General features: G+C 26.8%; 1 protein-coding gene across 6 annotated transcripts in view; it reads right to left on the reverse strand.

The window, feature by feature from the left end:
* Positions 1-27,500, reverse strand: part of LOC145297491 (uncharacterized) — a 241,128-nt gene that overhangs the window by 212,879 nt on the left and 749 nt on the right. The gene's annotated exons all lie outside the window — the stretch shown is intronic.

The following is a 27,500-nucleotide window of genomic DNA, read 5'->3' on the forward strand; positions in this document are numbered from 1 at the left end:
TTTTTTTTTTTATGTATTACTATTTTCGACATGGCAATTAAGAAAGTACTGTTGTTTTCGCTTAAAACCGCATATTTAAAAAAAAAATCGATTTGTCGACTATTTTAAGAACTCGATTTTCTTAACAAAAGATATCGTAATGTGGACGTGTTTTTCTTTTTCTTTTTTTTTTTCATTACAGTACCTTTTATGCCCCGTCAAAGATGCCGCGCCGCGGCTAACAGTGTAAAAATGGTACGTACTTTGAAATCGTAGAATTAATATGTATATATTGCGAAATAAAATGAGTACGCGTACGTGTGTGTGTGTGTGCGCGCGCACGCGCGGACAACCGAAAGGTGCGTGCATGTGCGCGGAGGAAATTCCAGGTTCTGAAGCGGAGAATGGAGTGAAGGGGAGGGGGGCAGATAAGGTGCAAGAGAGAGAGAGAGAGAGAGAGAGAAAAAAAAAAGGAAGGAAAAGAAAATAGATCTGCGATAGGGAAAGGGACTAATTAATTTTAGTGGGAGTGATTTTCGCTGAGATAGGAGAGCAGAGACCAATCAGTTTGGAATCGGCGCACGACGAGAGCTATTTTGCCGTTGGGTTGAAGGAAGGAAGAGAAAAACGAGGAATACAACTATTTTTCTGTCCGTCGAATGTTTAATTTGAACAAAGTCGATATAGGATACATAACACATACACACACACATTTAAGGTGTGTATATATATATATATATATATATATATATAGTAAAACTGGTAATTAGTAAAAACCTGAAGAAAGTGCTCAATACTATTGCAGAGCAAATATGTGTTTTATTTTTTATTGCAGTTTTATCTGTTTGGTTACATATGTTTCGGATGTTGGACCATGTTTACGATCCAACAGCCTCGTCAGACATGTCTGAAACTTATGTAGCCAAACCGATAAAACGGTAATAAAAGAATAAAACACACACACACACACACACACACACACACACACACACACACACACACACACACACACACATATATATTATATATACCCAAAGTATAAGGTAAAATTATTTTTAAACAGATCATTTACGTAGTCTTAAAAAAATGCAACGTCAATAACCAATCTGTGTACGATTGTTTCTGATACGATACAAATTTTTATTGAAATAAAATCTCGTATTCAGTTCATAGAAAAAAAAATGTCAACATATGATCATGAGTAAAGTGAGGATAGCCAACGTTTATACCGCAAACCATGAAGTTGATAAATTATAGAAAGATAAATACAATTTACCCAAAAAATTGGCCGTATCAAAGCAAGTTCCCTTATTAAAAAAAAGGCCATATATTTTTAATACATACACACACATGCAGTCACATGCACACACACATATATAATTAATCAAATATTAAATAAGTTTATATATATATGCATATATATATATAATTTAATATATTTATGAATATATTTTTATTATATATATATGTATATTTAATATATATATATATGCAATTTATATATATTTATTTTATATATGTGAATATTCAATACATATATGCATATATTTAATATATATATTTAATATATATGCAATTTATATATATTTATTTTATATATGTGAATATTTAATACATATATGCATATATTTAGTATATATATATAATACATATTTAATATATGCATATATTATATATATGTTTACTACATATATGCTGTACGTATATGTAGTTAATATATATATATGCATATGTAATATATTAATATTATATATATATATACATATATAAACTTATCATTTATATTTTACATATACTTAATACATAGTAATATATATATTAATTTTTCTAATATATATATATATATATATATATATATATATATATATATATATATTAAATGTTTAAATACACTCGAATATATATTTTATACAAACATATTAATGAGCCGACATGTTTTTTTCGAAGTTTAAAATGTATTTTCTTCTTTTAGAAAAAATAACTTCGAAATTTTACGAGCTTGAAATCCGCAAATGTATTTAGGGCCCGGAACGCTATCCGAACTTTAAGTTAATGATGTTGATGGATATGAACCATGTATTCGTCCTACTCATCGACAAGCACATCTAACCTTAACAAGCGTTAAAACATTATTAGTCATCTCTCGTCGAGTAATTATTTAAACGGATGTACGAACATAACTGATGTTTAAAAAATAAATTTGAAATCCTTAAACGAAATGAACGTACTTGTTTATTTTCTCGCGAACTTGCAATAACATTTTTACAATAATAAAATGTCGACTTGAAATAAACATGTTATGAGCGTTTTTCATCAATTATTTCATTTAGTTATTCATTCTAAATTATTACTATTATTTATTTATTCAATTTATTTATTTTAATAAAATCAAATAAGCAAAGATCCAGAGATTTCTTTTAAATCTACAATTTACATCAACAAACACGATAATTTTGTCGGTTTTCACTAAATTCGCAAATTGTGCCTGAGACATATTTTCTTCAAGTAAAAATAAAGGGTTTTTTTTTATTAAATTTTTTTCATGAATATCATATTTATTAAAATAATATTCAAATAAAATAAATAATTTACTCGATTCATATAAAAAAAAAATAATTGACCGAATACCGTTAAAGAACGTAGAATACGCGACTACGGTTGTAAATAAAATTCTAGCAATTTTTATTTCATTTCGCAGTGATCATTATAATGTTTCGTGTAAAAAAATATAATGGAATACGAAAATATATTTTTAATTTTAAAATTCAAGTAAGTTTATTTACACTTTGATGTTAATAAGAATAATATTATTACAAAATATCAGAATAATTGTGAATATATATATGTGATATAAAGTGTTTTTAATCTATATATGCCTCCACATATATGTGTACACACACACATATATATATATATGTGTGTGTGTGTGTGTATGTATGCGTATGAGATGTATTTTATTTTATTTACAGTTAAAATATTTTGTTTCGAATTTTAAAATAGTTAGATTGGATTTAAATGTTAATAAAACCAGATCGTTTTCATTGTTAGCGTTATTAATTAAACTACTTACTTTAACTATTTGTTTTATTGTGTTTTATATATATATATATATATATATATATATATATATATATATATATATATATATATATATATATATATATATATATATATATGAGATGTAGACATATGTGTATGAAATGAGCGTTGATTAATTATAAGACATTCTTAATCTTTTTTTATTCGTCCGACTCTGGCCGTCTTCATTTTATTTAAAAACAAAAATGCTTGCTCTCCGTACTGAATGTCTTTAAAAAAAAATTGCTATTGTCTTTGTTATTTCGTGATAGCATATAACACCAATATTCATAAATTAATAAAACGACAGAAAAAAGAAAACGAAAAAGAAAACAGAAAAAAAACAAAAAAAAACGCGTTTTTCATTTTTCGTGTAAAAAAAAAAAAAAAGAGAAAGCCACTTCTTTTCTTGTTCTGATTAAAAAGCAAATTTTAACGCCAGCTTTCCTTCTGTTTGTTTTAACAATAAATAAACAATAAACAGAAAAATTAAGCTATAAAAAGGGATTTTTTGTTTTGCTGAACAAATCCGAAACCGTTGCTTTAAATTGAGACACAGACCATTTTAAAACTACTCTCGTTTCGTAAAAAAATAAATAAAAATACGACAGTTTATTTTATCGCCAACGTGCTCATTTTGTCCTGTTGTATTTTCTTAGAACTAAAAAAACTAATAGCATAGAGGGTAAATTTGTTTCATTTAATATATTTCTCATATGAAGATATGGGTTTGTATACACATAGATTCGAAAAAGTTGTCAAAAAACAAATATATAACACATAAATGTTATCAAAGGCAAGATAAGTTACTTTTCTACCTAACTGGATATATTTTTTGTGTTTTTATTCAATGTAACGTGTTTATTCAGCTTGAAAAACATGCAGTGTTTACCGATGTATTGGAAACTTCAAGATGGCGCCCGACTCTCTCTTTAACACGGTAAGTTTGGGAAAAGGTGTTATAAATAATAAACTAGACAAAATACTATTAAAAACCAACGAATATATGTCAACTTACGTCACGGTAACATATAATGAGCGAATTTCTAACAGTATTTTGTCTAGTTTATTATTTATAACACCTGTGTACAGTAATACAAATCCGAAGATATATTTATTCCTCCGACTCCGGTCAACTCATAAACACTAATATTTATCCGGCGTTGCCCTGGACGGAGATATAAATTAAAGAGGACTTAAAATTTATTCGCGTTTCCAACGTAAAAACAAATATTATAGAATTAAAAAATATTTTCTCTTATTTATTTTTGATTTCGAGTAATATTCGATGATTAATAAATATAAAAGAATAATTTTGTAGTTATTTTTCAAAGTTACGCATAAATAACAAGGCAACTTCAAAAAATGTTTTGCATGTATTTATTCAAAAGAATTTTAGGCTCTTGTTCAGAATTCAACCTATATAAAAAAATAAAGAAAATCTGTATGATGTGCGTATATATATATATATATATATATATATATATATATATATATATATATATATATATATATATATGGCGATTAAGCTACACTAAATATTCCGCGTTTTATCCACTCTAGGACTCTTCAGGCTTATATATCTTTGTGTGTGTGTGTGTGTGTGTGTTTGTGTATATAAATTACTTTTAGCACTAATGTTTCATGCTTACGGAATCATCAGTGTAGGAAGTGGCAATTACTGTCAGTAGAAGTCAAAAAGTTCTTCCTGTTGTTTTTAATTCTAATTTTTTTTTAATTCTAACGTTTTTAATTCCCACGGCTCGTATTAATATTGAAATTATAAATATCCGTTAATTTTGAACTATCAGTAAACTAAAATCGATAGGTCACAACCAAACCACAAGTGTACTTTTTAAGATTAGCGGAAATATATATTACATGGGGTTTCGCGGTAAATCGATCTCTCACAAAATAACTCTATATTAAGAAATTTAAAAAGAATCGGAAATTGCATTGAAATCGAAAATTTTGAACAGAATCGATAATTGTATCGGAGAAGTATTAACATCGTCCCATCAGAAAGATGGATTAGTGATGAGACGATTCTTATACTTCCGTACTTATTACTTCTACACACACACACACACACACACACACACACACACACACACACACACACACACGCGCGCGTGCGTTCAGATTATGACCGTTTAAAAGAAGGATAAAACCTTTTTGCTATCGCATGATAAGAGTCGGTTGGTTATTATTCTCAACTAGATCGAAACATGATTTTAATTGCGTAGCCACAGTAAAATAATGTTTATTTAAATATAAATAAAGATATACTTTGCTTTTTATATAAACTTCGTTAAATTCATTGTTTTTGTTTTAGCCGATTTTTTTTTCCACTAAAAATACAATTACGGCGTTTCTACTCAATGGATTTTCGTAATTTTTGGATATATTATTATTTTCGACACGCCAATTAAGAAAGCACTGGTGTTTTGTCTATAAACTACATATATAATAAAAAAAAATAGATCTATCGATTATCTTAGTAAGCACCGAAATTTTAAATATGAATTTACGATATCTATTTCAAAGCTTAAAATATTGTTTTTGACGAAACAATATAGAATTGTGATAATTAATATGCCTGTAATGTGTTCGCAAAATAAATAAAAAATAAATAAAATAAAACTGAATAAAAATAAGCAAAATAAAAAAACGATGCGTTTTCCGCAATTAAGTTGAACTAATAAAAATATGAAACACATATACTTTCGATTAGCTAAAGTGCACTTATGCCAAATATATATGTTTGTCTGTTTTTGTCTTGTGCATTACTGCATTTACATGCAATGGATTTATCTTGTTGTTAGCGTATTTGCTTTGCGATCTGCGTACGCCGAAAGACCAATACAATTATACGATTATGTGATTTTAATGTCGTATTCGACACAAAAATTTGGATCTTTTATTTACTGCATTTCACAAAACTAGTTTAGTTATTTGGTTAAAACCTATTTCAGTCACGTAAATTAGAATGAAATAGATTCCATCATTGCTCATCAACGACGTATGTTTTTATTTAAAATCACGTTTTAGCAGTAGTGATGATGATGATGATGATAAAATAATAATAACTATAATAATAATAAGAAGAAGAAGAAGAAAAGAAAAACACTAAAATCATAACGAGTTTAATTGTACAAATAAAACACTGAAATGAAAACTCGCCAGTCCAAAGACGCTAACTCAAAGCCAGTCAAAGAATAGAAAATCATATATATATGGTAAAACTGGTAATTATTAAAAACATGAAGAGAGTGCTCAATACTATTGCAGAGCAAATATGTGTTTTATTTTTTATTAATAAAACACACACACACACACATATATATATATATATATATATATATATATATATATATATATATATATATATATATATATATATGTTATTTGTTTTTGTTTTTGCGATACGTTTTGAATGAATTCAATTATTTACGAAAGTGCATTTTTACCTAAATGCGAGTTGGGAATAATTTTTTATATATTTTATTATATATATATATTTTATTATATATATATATATATATATATATATATATATATATACATAAATAACAAAAAGTTATCTATATATCTATAAAAGTGAACGTAACGTGTCTGTGTGTCTGTGTACATTTTCCTTCGCAATAACTGTGTTAATTTTCAGTCTGCTGACTTGAAATTTTATATACACGGTACTGAGATTTGGGAAAATCTATGTGATCGGTTTTCGGCCAGAAATTTGGCGATTAAGGCGTCAAAGTTCAATGATTTGACCTTTGAGAACTCTACCAAACTCCAACAATTTGGTGTCTAAACACTTGAAATTTTAGATATAGATTCCTTGGACATGGATCTAACTTAATAGCTTGATTTGAGCGTAAAACAATAAATTTTAAGAGGTCATAATAGGGGTCAAAATTTAAAAAATTGACCGCTTTTTTTTTTGTTTGTTTTTGCTCAACACACACCTCCAAATACCCGGGCAACGCCGGGAACCCATGCAACTTGGGGTCTAAACACTTAAAATTTTAAATATAGGTTCCTTGGACATGGATCTAATTTAATAACTTGATTTGACTCCCAAACAATAAATGTTAAGGGGTCATAATAGGGGTCCAAGTTTTTTTTTTTTTTTTTTTTTTTTTTTTTTATTTGCTCAACATAACCTCCAAAGACCCGGGCGACGCCGAGCGTAAATGCTAGTATATATATATATATATATATATATATATATATATATATATATATATATATATATATATATATATATATATTGCTCTGTAATTATATTGAGCTTCTTAAATAAGGATTGCTAAATATTATATGAAAATATATTTCTACAGATATATATATATATAAGAAAACTAAAACAAACAAAAAATATACATTATTTTAACTAATTTTGTTTTTGGTTGTAAAGTCATTATGCTTTTAGCGTAGCTTCGACTTATTTATAAAAATGCGATTCCATTTTTTCGACGTTCCACGTATACGAGAAAATTGATACTATATCTTTTTTGATGTCATTTCGTTTAAACATCGCTTCAGAAAAAAACACATTGTTTTGAAGTAATGCCGCAAACATATTTCACTCGACAGGTTTCAACCGACAGAAGATTTAAACAATAATTTAACAAGGAGAAAATATGAAATTGATTAGATGAAAGGTCGAAATGCAATATAAACTTAAGATAAGAAATAAATGAATTCACTCAAATATATTTCGAAAATAGCAAATGAAACAAAAATTAGTTATTTATAATTGCTTTCATACTACAACTGAACTGTTTTTTTTTGTATTAATTAAAAATATTTACTCATTTATGCAGAATACGGACAGTGCGGACTGCGGAGTTAATAACGTTAGTATTTAAAAACCGATTCTAAATATTAGGTGGAGATGGCGTTTTGTAACTATTCTGTACTTTCACCTAACAATTTAATGAACAAAAAATATTGTAAAAATTACATTTTACTTGAAAATCATTTCTAAAATTAGCACGGTCCGTGTTTTATTTTTTTTAGTCGTTCTATGTTTTAAATCTTACTTTTTGTATTTTTTTTCAACGTGCTTCGTTTCTTACACAAAAAATCGGTTTGTTTGAATTTGTTGTTGAAAAAGATTTCTTAGTTTATTAGGATGAATTCTTAATAAGAACCAACTTGAAAGAAAATAACTTTAAAGATTTCTAAATCGTAAAAGACAAAAACCAAAAAAAGAAAACAGAAAACAATGAAGTCATATTAAAAATTAAATCTTAAGATAAAAAAATGATTTTTAATTTATGGAAATAAGGGGGGGGTAATAAATAAATAAATAAATAAAAACAAACTAGACCGCTTTTGTGTTTACCAAATTTTTCCAAATTTATTTTTATTGTGAAAATATTGGTGGTTTTCTAGAATTGCCAAGAAAACAAAAACAGTGAAACAAAAAAGAAACAAACAAAAAATAAACAAATATACAACAAATAAATGTTACCAAAGGCAAGCTAAGTTACGCTTCTTCCACACAGTTTAGTATAGTATATTATGTTTTAAATTATTTTAAAATATTTTTTTTTACTTAAAAAGAATTGTAAAGCCGATAGAATTAGAATGAAAACTAAAATCGTGGTCTCATTCGGACCATAGTAGAGTCGCAATAATTGTTTAAAAATCGAAAATTAAACAGAATGCCGATAGAAACACATCTAATAAATCTCATCGATCGTTCAAAAATAATTCTAAACTTTTTCAAATCGTAAAAGAAGAAATAAACAGCAAGAAAAGATGAACGGAAAACAATGAAGACATTTTGAAACTTAAATCTTAAACCGATGAGTTTTATGAAAAGACGGGCGACAGCAAAAAAAAAAAACAAACAAACAAACAAAAAACCCCCAAAACAAGCAAAAAACTGCTTTCGTGTTTTTCATGTTTAGTTTTATTTTTTAGAGTGAAAATATTTTTAATTTGGTTATTTTTTGAAATTATTATTTAATTAGTTTTTAATTGGTTTCAGTATTTTAATTAGTTTTTAATTGGTTTCATTATTTTGTCATTATTATTTAAGTAACCATTTTCTTTTTAAAAAGAGTAAAAATACGATAATTTTAATAACAAACAGTATAATAATAATAATAATAATAATAATAATAATAATAATAATAATAATAATAATAATAATAATAATCAACAGCAACGTTACCTTTTATTAGCAAAAGTAACGTTACGTTTTAGTAACGTTATCTTTAACATGAAATAATAACGCTACCTTTAATAAATAATAACGTTATCTAAAATGAACAATATTAACGTTACATTTAACAAGAAAAACAAAACTTCGGAAGCACACGTTAAAATTAAACTTAACGTTGAATAAACACAATTTTTATACTAAATAATAGTAAATTTGCAAAAAAAAAAAAAAAAAAAAATCCACATTGTAAGGTTTAATCGCTAGCGTAAAATAATATTAACGTTACAATAGTAAATTCGTATACCAAACAAATGGCATGCTAACAATCAACGTTAGCAGCTGAGAATGCTTACGTTATAAAACAACAATTAAAGAAAATCGCAGTTCAAAAAGATTGTATTCCCATATAAATTTAGCATTCGATAATACTAATTTTATAATGTATGTATTATTATTCATCGAACTACTGTGCTCATTTTGAGTGTGATTTTCACAACGTTTCGGTCGATATAACTTCCGACCTTTTTCAGGTGTATCTTGTCAAACTCGGGGATGTTTCTGTCGAACTCAGAACTTTGGACGAAATTTCGAGAAGAAGGTCGAAGATTATATCGACCGAAACGTTGTGAAAACCACACTCAAGACCATCCTCTCAAAAATTCAGAAATGTCATAATTTTATGAAACATAATAGAAAATCTTAGTTTAGAAAAAAAAAATAGCAAAGTCATTAAATTACGGCGTGAGTTTATTGCGAAAAAAAAAAAATTCTGCGTAGACATTTAGGCGCTTCTACACTATTGGAACGAAATTTTGAAAATCGTAAAACTGAATTTCACATGAAAACAATAGTATCTACGTATTCATCATATTTTTAAGATTATTATATAAAAAAATTACGAAAATCGATAAGATAGAAAATTCTTTATTAAAGAAAATAAAAAATGGAATTTGATGAAAACCATCGTTAGACACAGGAGTTTCAAAAGGGAGCTAATTTTCTGTTTCGATTTAAAAAGATGGCCGCAATTTTTCACCTGCTAATACGATTATTTATTTTTTTATAAATCAGTAATATTTCAGGGGTATTATTATACAAACACCGTGACAGCGTTAGGGTTAGGGTTTAGGGTTAGGGTTAATTCGCTGTCACGGTGTTTGTATAAATTTACCTATTCAGGTAATTTCAAATGCATAATTTGGAAGCTAACATTGTAGTTTATTAGAATTGAACAAAAAAAAAAAAAATCAGTAGAAACCATCGTTTTTTTTAATCTGAAAACTCCATTTATTGTCTACAAAATTTCGTCCTAATAATGCGGAAGCGCTGAAATTTATTTATTTTTTATTATTACATGAGATCCATTTCCAATTAAAATCTGTAGAGAAATACACATTTTGCGTTGGGAAATACACACTTTAAATATGTAAACATTAGGTAAAGCATTAACAACCTATTCAATATGGCCGTCTCATTAGCATAATCTGTAAGTTTTTAACTGATGTTTACATATTTAAAATATATATTCCTCAATACAAAATGCGTATTTCTCAATAGATTTTAAAATGATTCCCTATGTAATAAAAAATAATGCCCGCACATTTTTTTGCGCAATCCATTCACGACATAATTTAGTCATTTTGCCAAAGAACATCGTTTAATATAATAGTAACTTTAACATTTCAGAATACTTATATCAACACTACACAATAATTAAAAAAAATGGAGTTTAAGATAAATCCTACTGCAAAAATATTTTATGCCAATATTTACTGAAACTGAAAAGTCCTGCTCTAATTGAACAATTTTAACGTTAACCTATAATAATAATAATAGTAACGAAAAAATAACATAATAAAAATAAATCGTATTTAAAAAAAATACTTCTTTATAACAATAATATATAGTAACGTTAATAACAAGAATAAAATCGTATTTAAAAAATGTGATGTAACGTATGTCATGAAAAGACAGTTTTTAAAAAAAATAATAATGTCATATTTTAAATCATTATCATTTTTACCTCAAAAAGGCAAAAGAAATACGAAAACGAAGCTTAAAAGAAAAATTTGTGGCAATAAGAATATTTTTTAGTCGAACGAATATTTAATGTTTTTAGCTTTGCTTTATATTTAGAAAAATAAGTAAACACGATTATATGTAAAATACCACATTTTCCCTATTTCACAACGTTATGGAATTATCGAAATTAAAAGAAACTTTTCGTTTTGATTCAAACCTCGATATTTCTAAATATTTAACTGGTTTAGACTTCATTTGGCTCAGTCTGCAGCCAACATTTCATATTTCGCTGTTTGAAATAAAATGTATATATACGTGCATGTTGATTATATATATATATATATATATATGAGATATATATATATATATATGATATATATATGAGATATATATATATGATATATATGAAATATATATATATGATATATATGAAATATATATATATGATATATATGAGATATATATATATGATATATATATATATATATGATATATATATATAATATATATGAGATATATATATATGATATATATATATATATATATGATATATATATGAGATATATATATATGAGATATATATATATATGATATATATATGATATATATATATATATGATATATATATGATATATATATATATATGATATATATATGAGATATATATATATATATGATATATATATATGATATATATATGAGATATATATATATGATATATATATGATATATATATATATGATATATATATATGATATATATATATATGATATATATATGATATATATATATATGATATATATATATATGATATATATATGATATATATATGATATATATATGATATATATATATATATGATATATATATATATGATATATGATATATATATATCATATATATATATGCTATATATATGATATATATGATACATATATGATATATGATATATATATATCATATATATATATATGCTATATATATGATATATATATACATATGATATATATATATATATATATATATATATATATGCTATATATATGATATATATATACATATGATATATATATATATATATATATATATATATATATATATATATATATATATATATATCATATGTATATATATATAAACATACATAGATACATACCCTTGTAAAATACATATGACAATGAAGCTCAGCAGAAGCAAGGCTGGCATTTCCCCACGAGAATGATGCTCGGAAACCTCTGTGTACCTTAATTTACTTATGTAGTTTCATGACTACATAACGTATTGCAAACTGCTAAAGTAATTTCCGAAAATCGATACAAAATAATATAGCAATAATCTTTATATATATATCTGTATAAGATTATTCCTATAATATTTTTTAATTTTACACGTTTTTATGAGACGCTTCACCAGCTACAACTCATTTCAAAAATGGTTTCATTAATATATTAATAAAAATATATTAATATACGAGTACAATTGTTTTTATTTATATTTCTAAAGTAATATTGCACTATCAAGCTTTTTTTTAATGAACTTTGTGTTATAACTACCCATATTTAAATATCAAATTGTAAAACTTTATTTCAATGGTATATGATTATGAACAGGGGTAGATATCCAACATGTATGGTATTAAAAGATGAGGTGGAGACACAAAGACTCTACGACGTTGCGCCCGGGTTTAGTGAAAGCTTTTTTTTTCAAGAGTAAGAAATGTTTGTTCAATATATAATGTGGGTGGGATTCTTATATATTTACACGTTTTTATTTCTTAAATAAGTAAAAGAATTTTGCATTTTATATTAATGCATAAAATCTTAAAATATTACGTTATATGAAATTGCTCCCATATGTGTGTCTGTATATATATATATATATATATATATATATATATATATCACACATATATATACATATATGCACACATATATACACACACATAGACATATGTATACATATATAAACACATACATATATACACACATATATACACACACATAGACATATGTATACATATATAAACACATACATATATACACACATATATACATATATACACACATATACACATATATATATATACATATATTCACACATATACACACACGCACACACACACACATATATATATATACATATATTCACACATATACACACACGCACACACACACATATATATATACATATATTCACACATATACACACACGCACACACACATACATATATATATACATATATTCACACATATACACACACGCACACACACACACACACATATATATATACATATATTCACACATATACACACACGCACACACACACACACACACATATATATATATATATATATATATATATATATATATATATATATATATATATATATAAGATAAATAGACAGACTGTTGTGTCCTAGTGTGTTTTATACGCACACATAATACGTATGACGTAGGAAGAATTCTTAGGCTACTAATAATATAGAATTGCTCCTCTTATTATTATTATTATTATTATTATTATTATTATAATAATAATAATAATAATAATAATAATAGTAGTAGTAGTAGTAGTTTTTTGAACACCTAGGATCCATAACTACAAGTCACCGTAAATAACTTCCAAAATATTGACAAGAAAACTTATTTTTCAAGTATACAAAAATGCTTGCCCATTGGAAACGGTGAAAATATTAAGGTTTAAGTCTGAATGTAGAACTGGCGTGCTGTTCAAGAAAATACAAATTCGAACTAAAAACATCCGAAAGTTGTGACTATTATGCAGAGGAGAGAGAGAAAAAAAGATAACAGTACTAAAAACTGGATTAATTCTAAACAACACTAAAAATAAATAGGCAGATATTGGAACAAATTTTCAAAATGTCATAAAATTCATATTTAAAATTACGGCGAGAAAGAAATGCTTGACTGTTTATTCATTTATTAAAGAATTAAAGTTTAATATTTTGGCATTCAATCAAACATTATTTTTGGTGCCACTAATCGAAGAAAGAACACAAATGTTAGTGAAAATGGCCAACCGGAAAAGTAAAAGGTTCTTATTTAGAAACCAACCTAAAAAAAAAAAAAAAAAAATACAGAAAATGCTTTATAACTACATACCCGTCAGGGCACGGAAACGTCATATTCTAAAGGTCACGTAAATTTATCAAGAAATTTTATTTTTATAAAGAAAATCATTTATAAGCGAGTTAAAACGGTTAATTTGAAATAGGTAGCATTACAAGGCTCGCATGTTTGACTCATTGTGGATTCATCTGCCCTTATTTTTTGATTTTCTTAATTAAAAAAAAAATACCTCCAAAATTACTTGATTAATTTACGTGATATTTGGAATATGACATCTTCGTTCTGTGACGGATATTACAGTTTAAAGATTGCCCTATATTTTCTGTATTAAAAAAAAAAAAATTAAGTTGAATGTTAAGTACGAAGCAAATAAAATACAAAATTTCAGAAATGTGTTATTCAGACACATGGACATGAATAAACTATAACTTGACTATTATTAATCTGAAGAGAGAGAGAGAGAGAGAGAGAGAGAGAGAGAGAGAGAGAGAGAGAGAAACAAAAAAAAACGAGGGCAAATATTAATGGCAGAACGTGATTTATAAACTTCAAGGATGAATAACTAAAACCAACTAAAATATGACACGTGCGTGTGTGCGTTGCATATGAATCAGCGTAAAGACGATTCGTCTTTTCAGTCGCAATCGTAAATAAAAGATTTGAAAAAGTCTCTTCTCTAAAACTAACAAATAAAATATCAACATGGCGCCACCCTTTGTAGCCTTAGCGTTAGTTCTATTATTAATAGAGTAAGAATAAAATGGCTGGGGTTATGGTTAGGATTAGGATATGGTGACCTCTCGAAATTTGAAAGTAATCATAAACCTTTTACAAATGGAAAACACAAAAAGTACGCATACTGCCATCGAACTGTACGAGGCTAATATGATAGGAATCACAAAAAAAAAAAAGAAAAAAAAAAGAATTCCTGAGGGGTGGGAGTAAAAGATGTTTGTTCACATTACATTTTTTTCTTCGGTTTTCACTGGTATTCAACTAAGTACTTAATCAACTCCTGGTCATATATTGCATTTCTTATATTTTAATTCGATATTTTGATGGTTGCCGCTGTTTTTATTATATGATAATTTTTTTTATACCGTTTTAAAATGTTATAATATAAAAAAAACAAATCTAACATCAGAGACAAACAAAAATAATTTACATCTTATTTCTACAACAAATAAGTTTTAACAGCATTTTATATATATATATATATATATATATATATATATATATATATATATATATATATATATATATATATATATATATATATATATATATATATATATACATATATATATACTAGCAAAAGTACCCGTCGTTGACTGGGTTAAAAAACAGCCTACAAAAAATGGACTCTGATTTATGAAAGTATGATAGGTTTTGAAAAGGGAGGGTTGTAAAGTGATAGCTTCGAATTTGGGGGTATCAAAACCAAAGCAAAATATGATGAAAGTAAAAATAAAATAGATAAACCCCATAATTTATTATACCATACCTGTTCACACTGAAATGCTTATCACAATATTCTGTGGATCTATATTAAAAAAAACTTAGTTAAAATTTGTGACATATTTCCATTCTATGGAGGTCAGGTGCGAACGAACACCCCATAATTTTATTATACCATATTTCTTCAAACTGAAACATAATTATCAAAGTATACTTACGCAGATAGATATGAAAAGTCTTTATTAAAGTTTGTGTCTATTCTATGGAGGCCAGGCGCGAACGCAGATCCCACAATTTTATTATACCATCTCTATTTAAGTTAAAACATACTTATCAAAGTATTATTATGTACATCTATATCAAAAACACTTGTAAACATTTTTTTAAATTTTTAAATTTTTTATTTCCATACCCTGCGGACCAGGCGCGTACGCAGACCCGACAATTTTAATGAATCATCAATATGCCAGATCAAACATACTATTCCTATGTCTCGATACATCATTAAATGTGATCAGTTTTCTATAATAGTCAACCATATAAGAGCCTATTCGTGACCAGACACACACACACACAGACGTTCAGCTTTATATATATATATATATATATATATATATATATATATATATATATATATATATATATATATATAGTTTATACAGTAATGTAAAAATTTAAGTGGTTGAGTGTTGACTGTTGAGGTGATTAAATGGAATCAGAAATAGGAACTTTTGGGATAAAGCGATCGGTATGAGAAAAACCTCATGTCCGATTCCAAAAATGTCGAGGGCACTGACTTATCAATCCAATTTTCCGACTCTGCCGTCTAAGTTCTTGCAGTGCGAAAGAACTAAAGGGTGTTTAGTTTTTCTTCTTTCTTTTTAAATAAAAAATAAAAATAATGTCAAACAAAATTTTTAAAATGCTGGTGAAAAATATAGATGAAAATCTCACGAGTTTATCAAAATTTTAGATAAGATACATAAAAAGAAAACATTAAGAAGTTTGCCAAATTAAACAGAATATATATATATATAGATAGATAGATAGAGAGAGAGAGTTAAAAAGGAACAAACCGTATTATGTGTTCATCAATGTTTCGTCTTTATTCTGAGACTTCCTCTGGATGAAATAAAGACGAAACGTTGATGAACACATAATACGGTTTGTTCCTTTTTATTTCTCTATTTTGTCGGAATACTATTTCCATATTTCTCTTCATATATATATATATATATATATATATATATATATATATATATATATATATATATATATATATCGAATTTTAAAAGTAAATTAAGACTTTCTAACACTTCCTAATGAAATTCTATTTTTTAGAGGAGATATTGGAATTGGTACTTATATCCGAATCGGTAATTGTATCGGAATCAGGAAAAAATTGGAGTCGTCCCATCATTAGTTGTCGATGATTTCATAAAATAAAAAGTTATCGGGACAAAAGAAACCGTGAAAAAGTAAACATTTGTCTTAAAAAGTGCATTTTTTATAAATTTTTAAAAAGCAAATTAGAATTTTATTTCGAAACATAAAGTCATATTTGATACGAAGAATCGATTTTTATTCAACACTTGTCGTTCTACCAAACGGGGTAGGCGAGAAGATCCAATAGTGTCTAGTGTGATTGAACCTTACTTCCCGCTCGTCTGTAGTAGAGCGTCGTTGTTTTTTTTTTTTTTTTTTTTTTTTTCAAACCACAACAGAAAGAAAGTAACAGGTAGTCACGACTCGAACCGCGAATGAAAGGGAGGGAGAGGCACCCACGGGGAATGCAAGGCGCGACGGAGCGGCCACACAAAATAATGAACCTCCACCATCACCGCTGGCCAACAAGGAGACTAGAAAGACGGACGCACACACGCACGCGCGCGCACACACGCACACACATACACACACACAGGCTCCTGGAAATGTGAAAAAGAAGATAAAAGTATAAAGGTCACCGGAGGGGGGGGGGCACATTCTTATAGACCTACGTTTTTAGCTTTTTCTTTTTTATGTCGTCTATTTACGCTGACCACAAAACAGTTCGTTATAGCTAAGATGGCTGACGCTTTCCACCATTTTAAAATGGTGGCAGCCATTTTTATTTTGATTAATACTTTTATTTTTTCAAGCAGAGAATATTAAAAAAAAAATTATCTTGTTTATAAAATGTAATTAATTATTTATAAACACCACCAAGAATAGGGTTCTTTAATACAATAGGAGCGCATGAAAATAGTTTTTATTTAACCACAAACTAACAAACACTCGTTTAGTTCTGTATGTAAACCTTTATTAAAACCAACATTTACTTTTTCTTCTCTGTGAGTTTAAATCATTTGAAATGACTTTTTAATGACTTTTTAAGCATCATGTCAGCAAGTTTGATTACCTAAACTAATATTACTGATTACTGTTTATCACAGCTTGCAATATCGACATCCGAAAGTGAGTTTGAGACTGTTAAGCTGCCGCGTAGAACATAATTTATAGATTAAAATGAAATGAAAGCCTAAATGCAAAAGGCTAGTTGCAGTTTGTTCATTTGTAATCTGAGGCCAGACTAAACCAAAATGTTTGAACGCGCACCTGTTATAGAAAAGAAACCAGCAGTAGTGTTTACAGTTATTTTAATGAATTTCATTTGTTAAAATTAGGGAATGCTTTACTGAGAATAATAATAAAAAAAATCGCCATAAAATAAAAAAAAAATGAATAAAGAGTTGAAAGTCGTACGGTAGAAGTTGTACTGTCAAAATCTTTAGCAATATCTATTTCTGAAAGTATTTCATATATTTGAAAAAAACTTGCGTTTAAATAAAAGTCATCAGAAAATGAATATGTAGTAATATATCATTAATTTGCTTGATATTGGTGTATATAAGTATCTTATAACAGAAAACTAACACACACACACACACACACACACACACATATATACACACACATTTACTTATAGATGTTATTTATTTGTTTTTGTTTTTGCGATACTTTTTGAACGATTTTACTTATTCATACGAAAGTACATTTTTATCTAAATGCGAATTAGGAATAATTTTCACTTTTTTTCCAATCTGGTATCCTCAAATGGGGAGCGGCATATTAACTTTTACTATATATTATTTATATATATTAGTGATGGGACGCTTCCATTATTTTTCCTGATTCCGATACAATTTTCGATTCCGATTCCTTATAAATCTCTAAATATTTATCAATAGAGTTGCTATTTTTCCCCGATTACCGGCAAAACACATTTTAAATGTGAAGATATTTTCTCAAACGTAAAAATATACTTTTGGGGGTAGGTGGTCTATACATTTGTGTTTTACTGGTCGTTTAAAATTATATTTTTTTATCGTTAATATTAGCAATAGAAAATTTTGTTTTAAACAAAATAAAAAAAAGAAAGATTCAGATTAATTGTCCCTATACTTATGTGTGTGTGTGCGTGTAAAACATATGTATGTATATATTTTAAATCATGTAAACATTTAAAATAATCTACACAAATCCAATTACGTTTTAGTATTACTTAAAACAAAACTAGTTGGGACCGATTCAATTTCTAAAATCTTTTTGTTTTTGCTTCGATGAGGCATCCTGCCGAATACATGATATTTACCCGCTATTTTAGCGACTCCATGCTAGCGATCTTGTATGTATGTGTCGGATATAAATCTGCCTTCTGCTTGACGACGGTGTTTGCGTAGGTAGTACCATAACTCTACAGACCTGGGAAAATTCACAAAGACAAAAATGAGGCTCGCACAAGAGAATTCTCCGATCTGTCGCACTTTATTTCATGACTAATTACCTACGTAAATTCTATTGTTAATTAATAATATTAGAACTTTTTTAATGTTTTAGTTTCCCATTGTATTTTTACATACACACATATTTATTATAAATAATTGATGACAGCTGGAAACTAGAAACATTATATATATATATATATATATATATATATATACATATATATATATATTATATATATATATACACACATATATATATATTATATATATATACATATATATATATATATATATATATATATACATATATATATATATATATATGTGTATATATATATATATATATATATATATATATATATGTGTATATATATATATACATATATATATATATATATATATATATATGTGTATATATATATATATATATATATACATATATATATATATATATGTGTATATGTGTATATATATATATACATATATATATATATATATGTGTATATGTGTATATATATATATACATATATATATATATATATGTGTATATATATATACACATATATATATATATGTGTATATATATATATATATATACATATATATATATATATGTGTATATATATATATATATACATATATATATATATATATGTGTATATATATATATATATACATATATATATATATATGTGTATATATATATATATATATATATGTGTATATATATATATATATATATATATATGTGTATATATATTATATATATATATATATGTGTATATATATTATATATATATATATATATATATATATATATATATATATATATAGGACAAGAGTATGAAATGAAGACACAAAACTATATATTGGTAGATATAGAATGGATCATTTATTGAATAATGGAATACAAGCAAAATTTGGGGGATAGAAGGGGCTCTTTATGCCAGGGCATTTCGAAGCCTAATGCTTCTCATCAGAAGAGTAGAGAAGGTGCTAGGTAGCATGGGGAAGATGCGGCGACTAGCGTAAGGTTCATAAGGGATGAAAAAGATTAAGAGGAATTATAGAATGTTGGGGGAAGCTTTATTGAATTCTAAATAAATAAGGAGAAGCTTATTATATATAATCTTCCCCATGTACCTAGCACCTTCTCTACTTTTCTGATGAGAAGCAATAGACTTCGAAATGCCCTGGCATAAATAGTCCCTTCTATCCCCCAAATTTTGCCTGTATTCCATTAATCAATAAATGATCCATTCTATATCTACCAATATATAGTTTTGTGTCTTCATTTCATACTCTTGTTGTCCTATTTTATAAGCTCCAATAATTATTGTTGAGCTTGGCATTATCCGGATAAGTCTCCTTTTGTGGAATTGATCTTTCTCTTTTCCTTTTACATTAAGCTATATATATATATATATATATATATATATATATATATATATATATATATATATATATATATATATATATATAACAAAAAAGAGCTTAAAGCTCTTTAAAAAACACTAAGGTAGCGAAGAAAAAAAATAACAGCGTTTCGAAGCTGTTATTATTTACTTGTCTTCCCACGAGTGCAGAGTTAGACACAAGGTCGGGTTTTAATGTGGAAAAAAACCCGCTCCCCAAAAAGGAACAAAAATAAAATTGGTCTCAGTCATGAAGGTTTTCTCCTCCACTGACCGAGAACACAAACCTTGGCAGTATCCAAAAGAATAGTAATTGTCTCAGTATGAAGGGTTTCCCCTACATTGACCAAGGACCAATTAACTTAGGTGCAGCATCTGCAGAACAGATACTACACTTTGATCTCGGGTGACCAGTTTTCGTTGACAGAAGTCTGATTGAAAGTTCGAATTTTCTTTGTTTGGTTTAGAACCAGTCTTTCTTTTTTTGCGTTTATTTCTGCATATGTAAATATTTCTATATTTACATACTAATTTACATATGTATACTCTGAAATATATGAAGTCACGTAACTCTAAACGTCTATTCTGCGTGTGTGTACACACTGCAAGGTTGTTAAAGCCAACGTTACCAATGCTAAAACAAAGCAATATAACTCTAAATAAAAAAAAAAATGTCTTACAGAAAGAAAGTTCTATACGTTCTTTTATGCATCTACATAAATTTTTACGTATCTATTTTAAGTAGTTACTCCAACAGTGCTCAATACGTGAGTAGAGCTAGGTAGTAAGTTATGAAAATATATATGAGAATTACGCTACACAGAATTTTCTGCGTTTCATCCTCGTGAGGATTCTGTCAGACTATTCAAGATTAGCCTGATGAGGATGGAACGGGGAAAATCTTTATAGCTTAATCGCCACACACACACGCACACACACGCACACACACAATTTATAATTTGAAAACCTATAAACATTTCAAACTTTATTATTTTCCACTTACTTTGTCGACATGACATTTTAAACATATCATTGTTGAAGTAGAGACATTGGAAAAACCACCAAGCGCGATTCTACAAAACCCCAACAATCTTTAGAACTTTAACGACAAAATAATGATTTTTTATATAGTTTATATCGCTCGATAAAAAAAAAATAGATACATAAAATAAATAAATAATAAACTAATATAAAAACGTATCCGAACCGATCTTTTTTTTTGTTTAACTAGTTGAAGAATCAAAGGAAGAAAGAAAATTTATTTCGCAGTCGAAATAAAAAATTACTTTTATTCAAAACTATTTCTATCTGGCGTTGCCTGGGATTCTTCCCTTTTAATATTTCTTTTGCTTTATTGAAATTTTTAACTATCGTTCGTTTATTTTTTCCTTATTATTATTTATTAATTAATTAATAATACTAATACTACTACTACTAATAATGATGATGATAATAATAATAAAACGATATTCATATTTAAGGTGAATTATTACGATGTCAAGTGTCCATTAAATTATGATTACTTGAATGAAAGTATTATCAAACTAGAATTAATTTCAGTCGTCGTTTTTATCTAGAATGATGAAAAATCCAATCCTAATACATGAAAATTGATGAAGAATTTTTCAGTCATTTTAAGTCAGGTTTTTATTCGACATGCTACCAAATTCTTTTCAAATATCCAAATCAAATAATTTGATGTTTATTTCAAAAGTTTGTTTTATTTCCGTCTCATTATTTAAATAAATATACGATTTATAGATAAATCAGATGCAAGTGATTTACAAGCGAGAAGCACACACACACACACACACACACACACACACACACACACACACACACACACACACACACACACACACACACTTTTCCATTTTTTTTAAAACTTCATTTGTAAATAAAGATAATAGTGATTTCTGAAATTTTCTTTCGTGGTGGTGAGATAAACATTTTATCTTTTTTTGTCGATAAAAAAAAAATGGAACTTTTGAAAATAAAATTAGTGGAAAAAAATACTGAGTGTTTTTAACGAAATAATTTAGAAGTGATATTATTTTGTGATGCAAATCACATGGGCATGATTGTGATAGAATTCGATGAAAAAAATTATCGATTGACCTTAGGGACAAGATCAAAGTGTAGTATCTGTTCTTCAGATGCTGCACTTCATTTTCTTGTTCTCTGTCAGTGGAGGAGAAATCCTTCACGACTGAGACAATTTTAATTTTTGTTCCTTTTCTCCACATTAAAATACGACCCTGATGTCTCTGTCATGTGGGGAGAAATTGTAAATAGGAACCACTTTGTTGGTTTGGACATCACGAAGACGACATTCACTGAATCGCTCGGCAAATACTCAGTGGATTCCTTTATATATATATATATATATATATATATATATATATATATATATATATATATATATATTAAGTTTACTTATACAAACATTGATGGCATTGATTAGACATCAATGTTTGTATAAATAAATTTAATATATCTGCACTTTTTGGTAGACACATGTTTCATTGGATGTACTTCTAGGAAACTAAACTCTACTGCCATAATATATATATATATATATATATATATATATATATATATATATATATATATATATATATATATATATATAACAACAAATAGTTAATAAAACATGTTAAAAAACGCTTTGAAAAAAGAGATAAAAACATTTCTTTTTAAAACAGAAGCACAAAATAAGTGGATAGTCCTTAATCCGCGGAGTTTCGAAGAAATGCTTTCCTTCTCATCAGAGGGTAGGATTTAGCAAACTGCGGGATCGGATTTTGCTTTCAAAAGTATTTAATGAAACTACAAATAAGTCATAGATCTTACTTGGTAAAAAATAGTGAAGCAGAGGGAATAGAGAGATGAAAAAGGTGATTTCACGTGAATGGATGGTCTCTGGTGAAGGGTAAAATATCCAATAACGGTAAAATTTTAAAAAAAGTTGATTAAATTTCCATTTCCACAGGTATATCTATATATATATATATATATATATATATATATATATATATATATATACACCTGTAGAAATGAAAATTTAATCAACTTTATATATATATATATATATATATTATGACTTAAATTATTTTTTGCATGAGTATAATGAGTATAAACTATTTATTTTTACTTCTGCAAACTTTACATATCGCTATTTCCTTTTATTTTTTTCTATCCAAAATCCTTTTTCATTCCATATAATAAACAGTTCAATGAGAAACAGACATTTGTTTCTGAGAAGTTGTCAATGCTCTACCACTGTTCAACGAAACACGTGTAATACGTAATATACATACACATGAATATATATATATATATATATATATATATATATATATATCAGATCTATACATGTAAACATATTTTACATAAAGATATATGCAAATGCATATATCAGATCTATACGTGTAAACATATTTTACACACACACACACACACACACACACACACACACACACACACACACACACACACATGTTTTCTTTTTGTATAGCTGAATTCTCCTATAATTATAGACTTTTGAGAAGTCTTCTTAACAATTTTAATTTAGGCTTCTTTATATTCTCTTTTGTAATTATAAACTTTTTAGAAGTCGGATTATATAGGTGTAAATCTGCGATAGGTTAACTTTAGTTTTTAGGTTTTTTTTCCCCCGGAATTTAAACTGCATTTTTTATTTTTATTTTTACTTTTTTTTTTTTTTAACTCAAAGATCAGTTAGATTGTATTTATAATGAAATTTGATAGATAAATAAATATAGGTATATATGAATTTGTCAGTTCACTAAGCAAAGGCATCATATAGAGAGAGGGGTTATAAACGTTCGTTAAACCTCGGCATTTCGAGGCCTAATGCTTCTCGTCAGAATAGGAGATCACTAGGTTACAAATATAAGGGAAACACGACATCTAGCTTAGGCATCATTAGAATGGAAATGTAAAAGTACAAAGGATAAAAATACAACACGAAGTATGGAAGGGAAACATAACAAAAGTGGGAAGATGAGCAGTTATATGACTTATAATTCTCTACATAAAGAATCTACCCATATTCCTTAAAGAATCAGATTATGCCAACAAACGTCTAAATATCGGAACAGTCGAATGAAGGCAGCGTCTTGCACACAAATATCTACATAGGATTTTCATATAGAATTTTATAGAAATGCAGGTAAAGCGTTGATATGTATCATAGTTACTCTATACATATATTCAGGTTTTCTTTATCTCTCTCTCTCTCTCTCTCTCTCTTTCTATATATATATATATATATATATATACGCACAGTCATGTTTTATCTGAATATATATAAATTTATTGATACAACAAAGCTATATTAACATAAAAAATACACACGCATGCATATATATATATATATATATATATATATATATTCAGATGCTTGGCATTTCACGTATGCTTCTAGAGATGTATTTTGCGAATGATTTATAGTGTTTGAAAATTTAATACTTTTTATTTTATCTTTCAAGTCCCAAGTGGTTTTTATCGGAAACAATCAGAGAAAAAAGAAAAAGAACTACAAAATTGATTCATCCGTGTTTATCTATCTATCTATCTATCTATTTATATAGACATGTATGTAGTCTCTCTCTATATATATATATATATATAAACAAAAAATGATAAAAGTCTATATTCCAAATTTCATTATGTTGACCATCTTACAATGTATTCCTTTAATAACATTGACATTCACAATTCTTGACAGCAGGTGTTTCGTAGTGCAAAATTATTATAGCAATCAATGAATCTATTCTGACCTTAACTAATCCGAAAAAATGACGCAAGAAAAGATAAAATAAAAGGCAATTGCAACTTTTCTTCCAGTTTTCAGATTTTATAGTCATGCCCAAATGCATTTAATTTTTTTTTTAAAATGCATTGATAGTTGACTAGTTAAGGGCAGAATAGATTCATTGATTGTTATAATAATTAAATCAATGATTTTGTGCTACGAAACAGTTGCTGTCAAGAATTGTAAATGTTAATGTAATTAAAGGAATAAATTGTAAGATGGTCAACATCATGAAATTTGGAATATAGACTTTTATCATTTTTTTGTTATATGCTCTGTAATTACATTGAGCTTTATAAATTAAGGATTAGTATAAAAGAAGGTGAAATATAATTTTAAAAAATCATATTTCCACAGAATATATATATATATATATATATATATATATATATATATATATATATATATATATATCGTCTTGAGCCAATTCATATCTGCCTATAGATACTTTTCTATTGTTATACAGGAGAGGTGGTGGTGCAGAAATAACCCCGTGTCGAGCGGCAAAATACCGAATATCATTTCTACCTGAATTTCTTCAAACCAGGTACAAAAATATGAAAACAAAGAACTCGATATTTTTTCAATCTATTTTCGCAGATAAAAAGCCAACAAAACGTTGTTTTATTTTCGCTGAAACCAAACGTTTCTAACTTTGGATTGTTGCAATTCAATTCGATCAACTTTTCGGACTTTTTTAATTCAATTAGTTTGCCAGAAAACTTTTTAGCTTTTATTCATAAAAAAAAAGTTTTAAAGCAATTGCCAACAAAATAGAAATAATTTAGAAAGTAATGCTTTTTATCTGACAAATCTTATTAAAATACACAATTTTGACGATTATATATATATAAAAAAAATCATAATAAATAATGAAACTTGAAACGGATGAAGTTGAAGTTATACCCGACCAGATATAAGTTATTTCGTTTAGAGAATTAAAATATAGAAATTAAGTATTGAAAAAAAAAAAAATTAAAAACTTAACTTGAACATTTGCAAAAAAATTAAATAAATAAATAAAAATAAATAAATAAACTATAATGAAATAAATAAATAAAAGGGAAAAGTAGTTTGCTTTAAGCAAATAAGAATAAATTCGAAACTACGAGTCATAACAAATCAAAAACTAAACTTAGTAAAGTACTAAAATTTACAGTTATTTTTGTATAAACCAGAAAAAGATAATTAAAAATAGTATTATGAACTTATTAAAAGATGGAATACAAGAAAAACAGTTATTGCTTATTATATTTCAAACAATCTGAAAAATATGATAACTTCATAGAAAAATAACGAGTACAAACGACACGACAAGCTATAGAAGTTGTTTCACTTACACGTACAACACGAAGTTTCAATCTTTTCGACTTCTTCAGAGTCAATTCATTATTGAGAGTAAAATTATAAGTTGGCACTGAGGGGAGCACAAGAATCGAAACATCGTCAATACGAACGAAACACACAGGTAACTTTAATATCCAGCCAGCGGTGCTGCTGGATCGGATATATACCAACCTAGCAGATATACCCAGCGATGCCCACTTTAAGACGTTATGTCGAATTCCTTAAAATAATGAAGTAAAAAAATCACCCCCCCAAAAAAAACAAACAAACAAAACAACGGAAATAAACGAGTATTACATTTTTCTAAACAGTCCCCTCCGTGTAAG

This window comes from Euprymna scolopes, chromosome 18 (genome assembly GCF_053919585.1).
Source record: "Euprymna scolopes isolate OS-2025 chromosome 18, ASM5391958v1, whole genome shotgun sequence".
In the NCBI taxonomy this organism is placed as follows: domain Eukaryota; kingdom Metazoa; phylum Mollusca; class Cephalopoda; order Sepiida; family Sepiolidae; genus Euprymna; species Euprymna scolopes.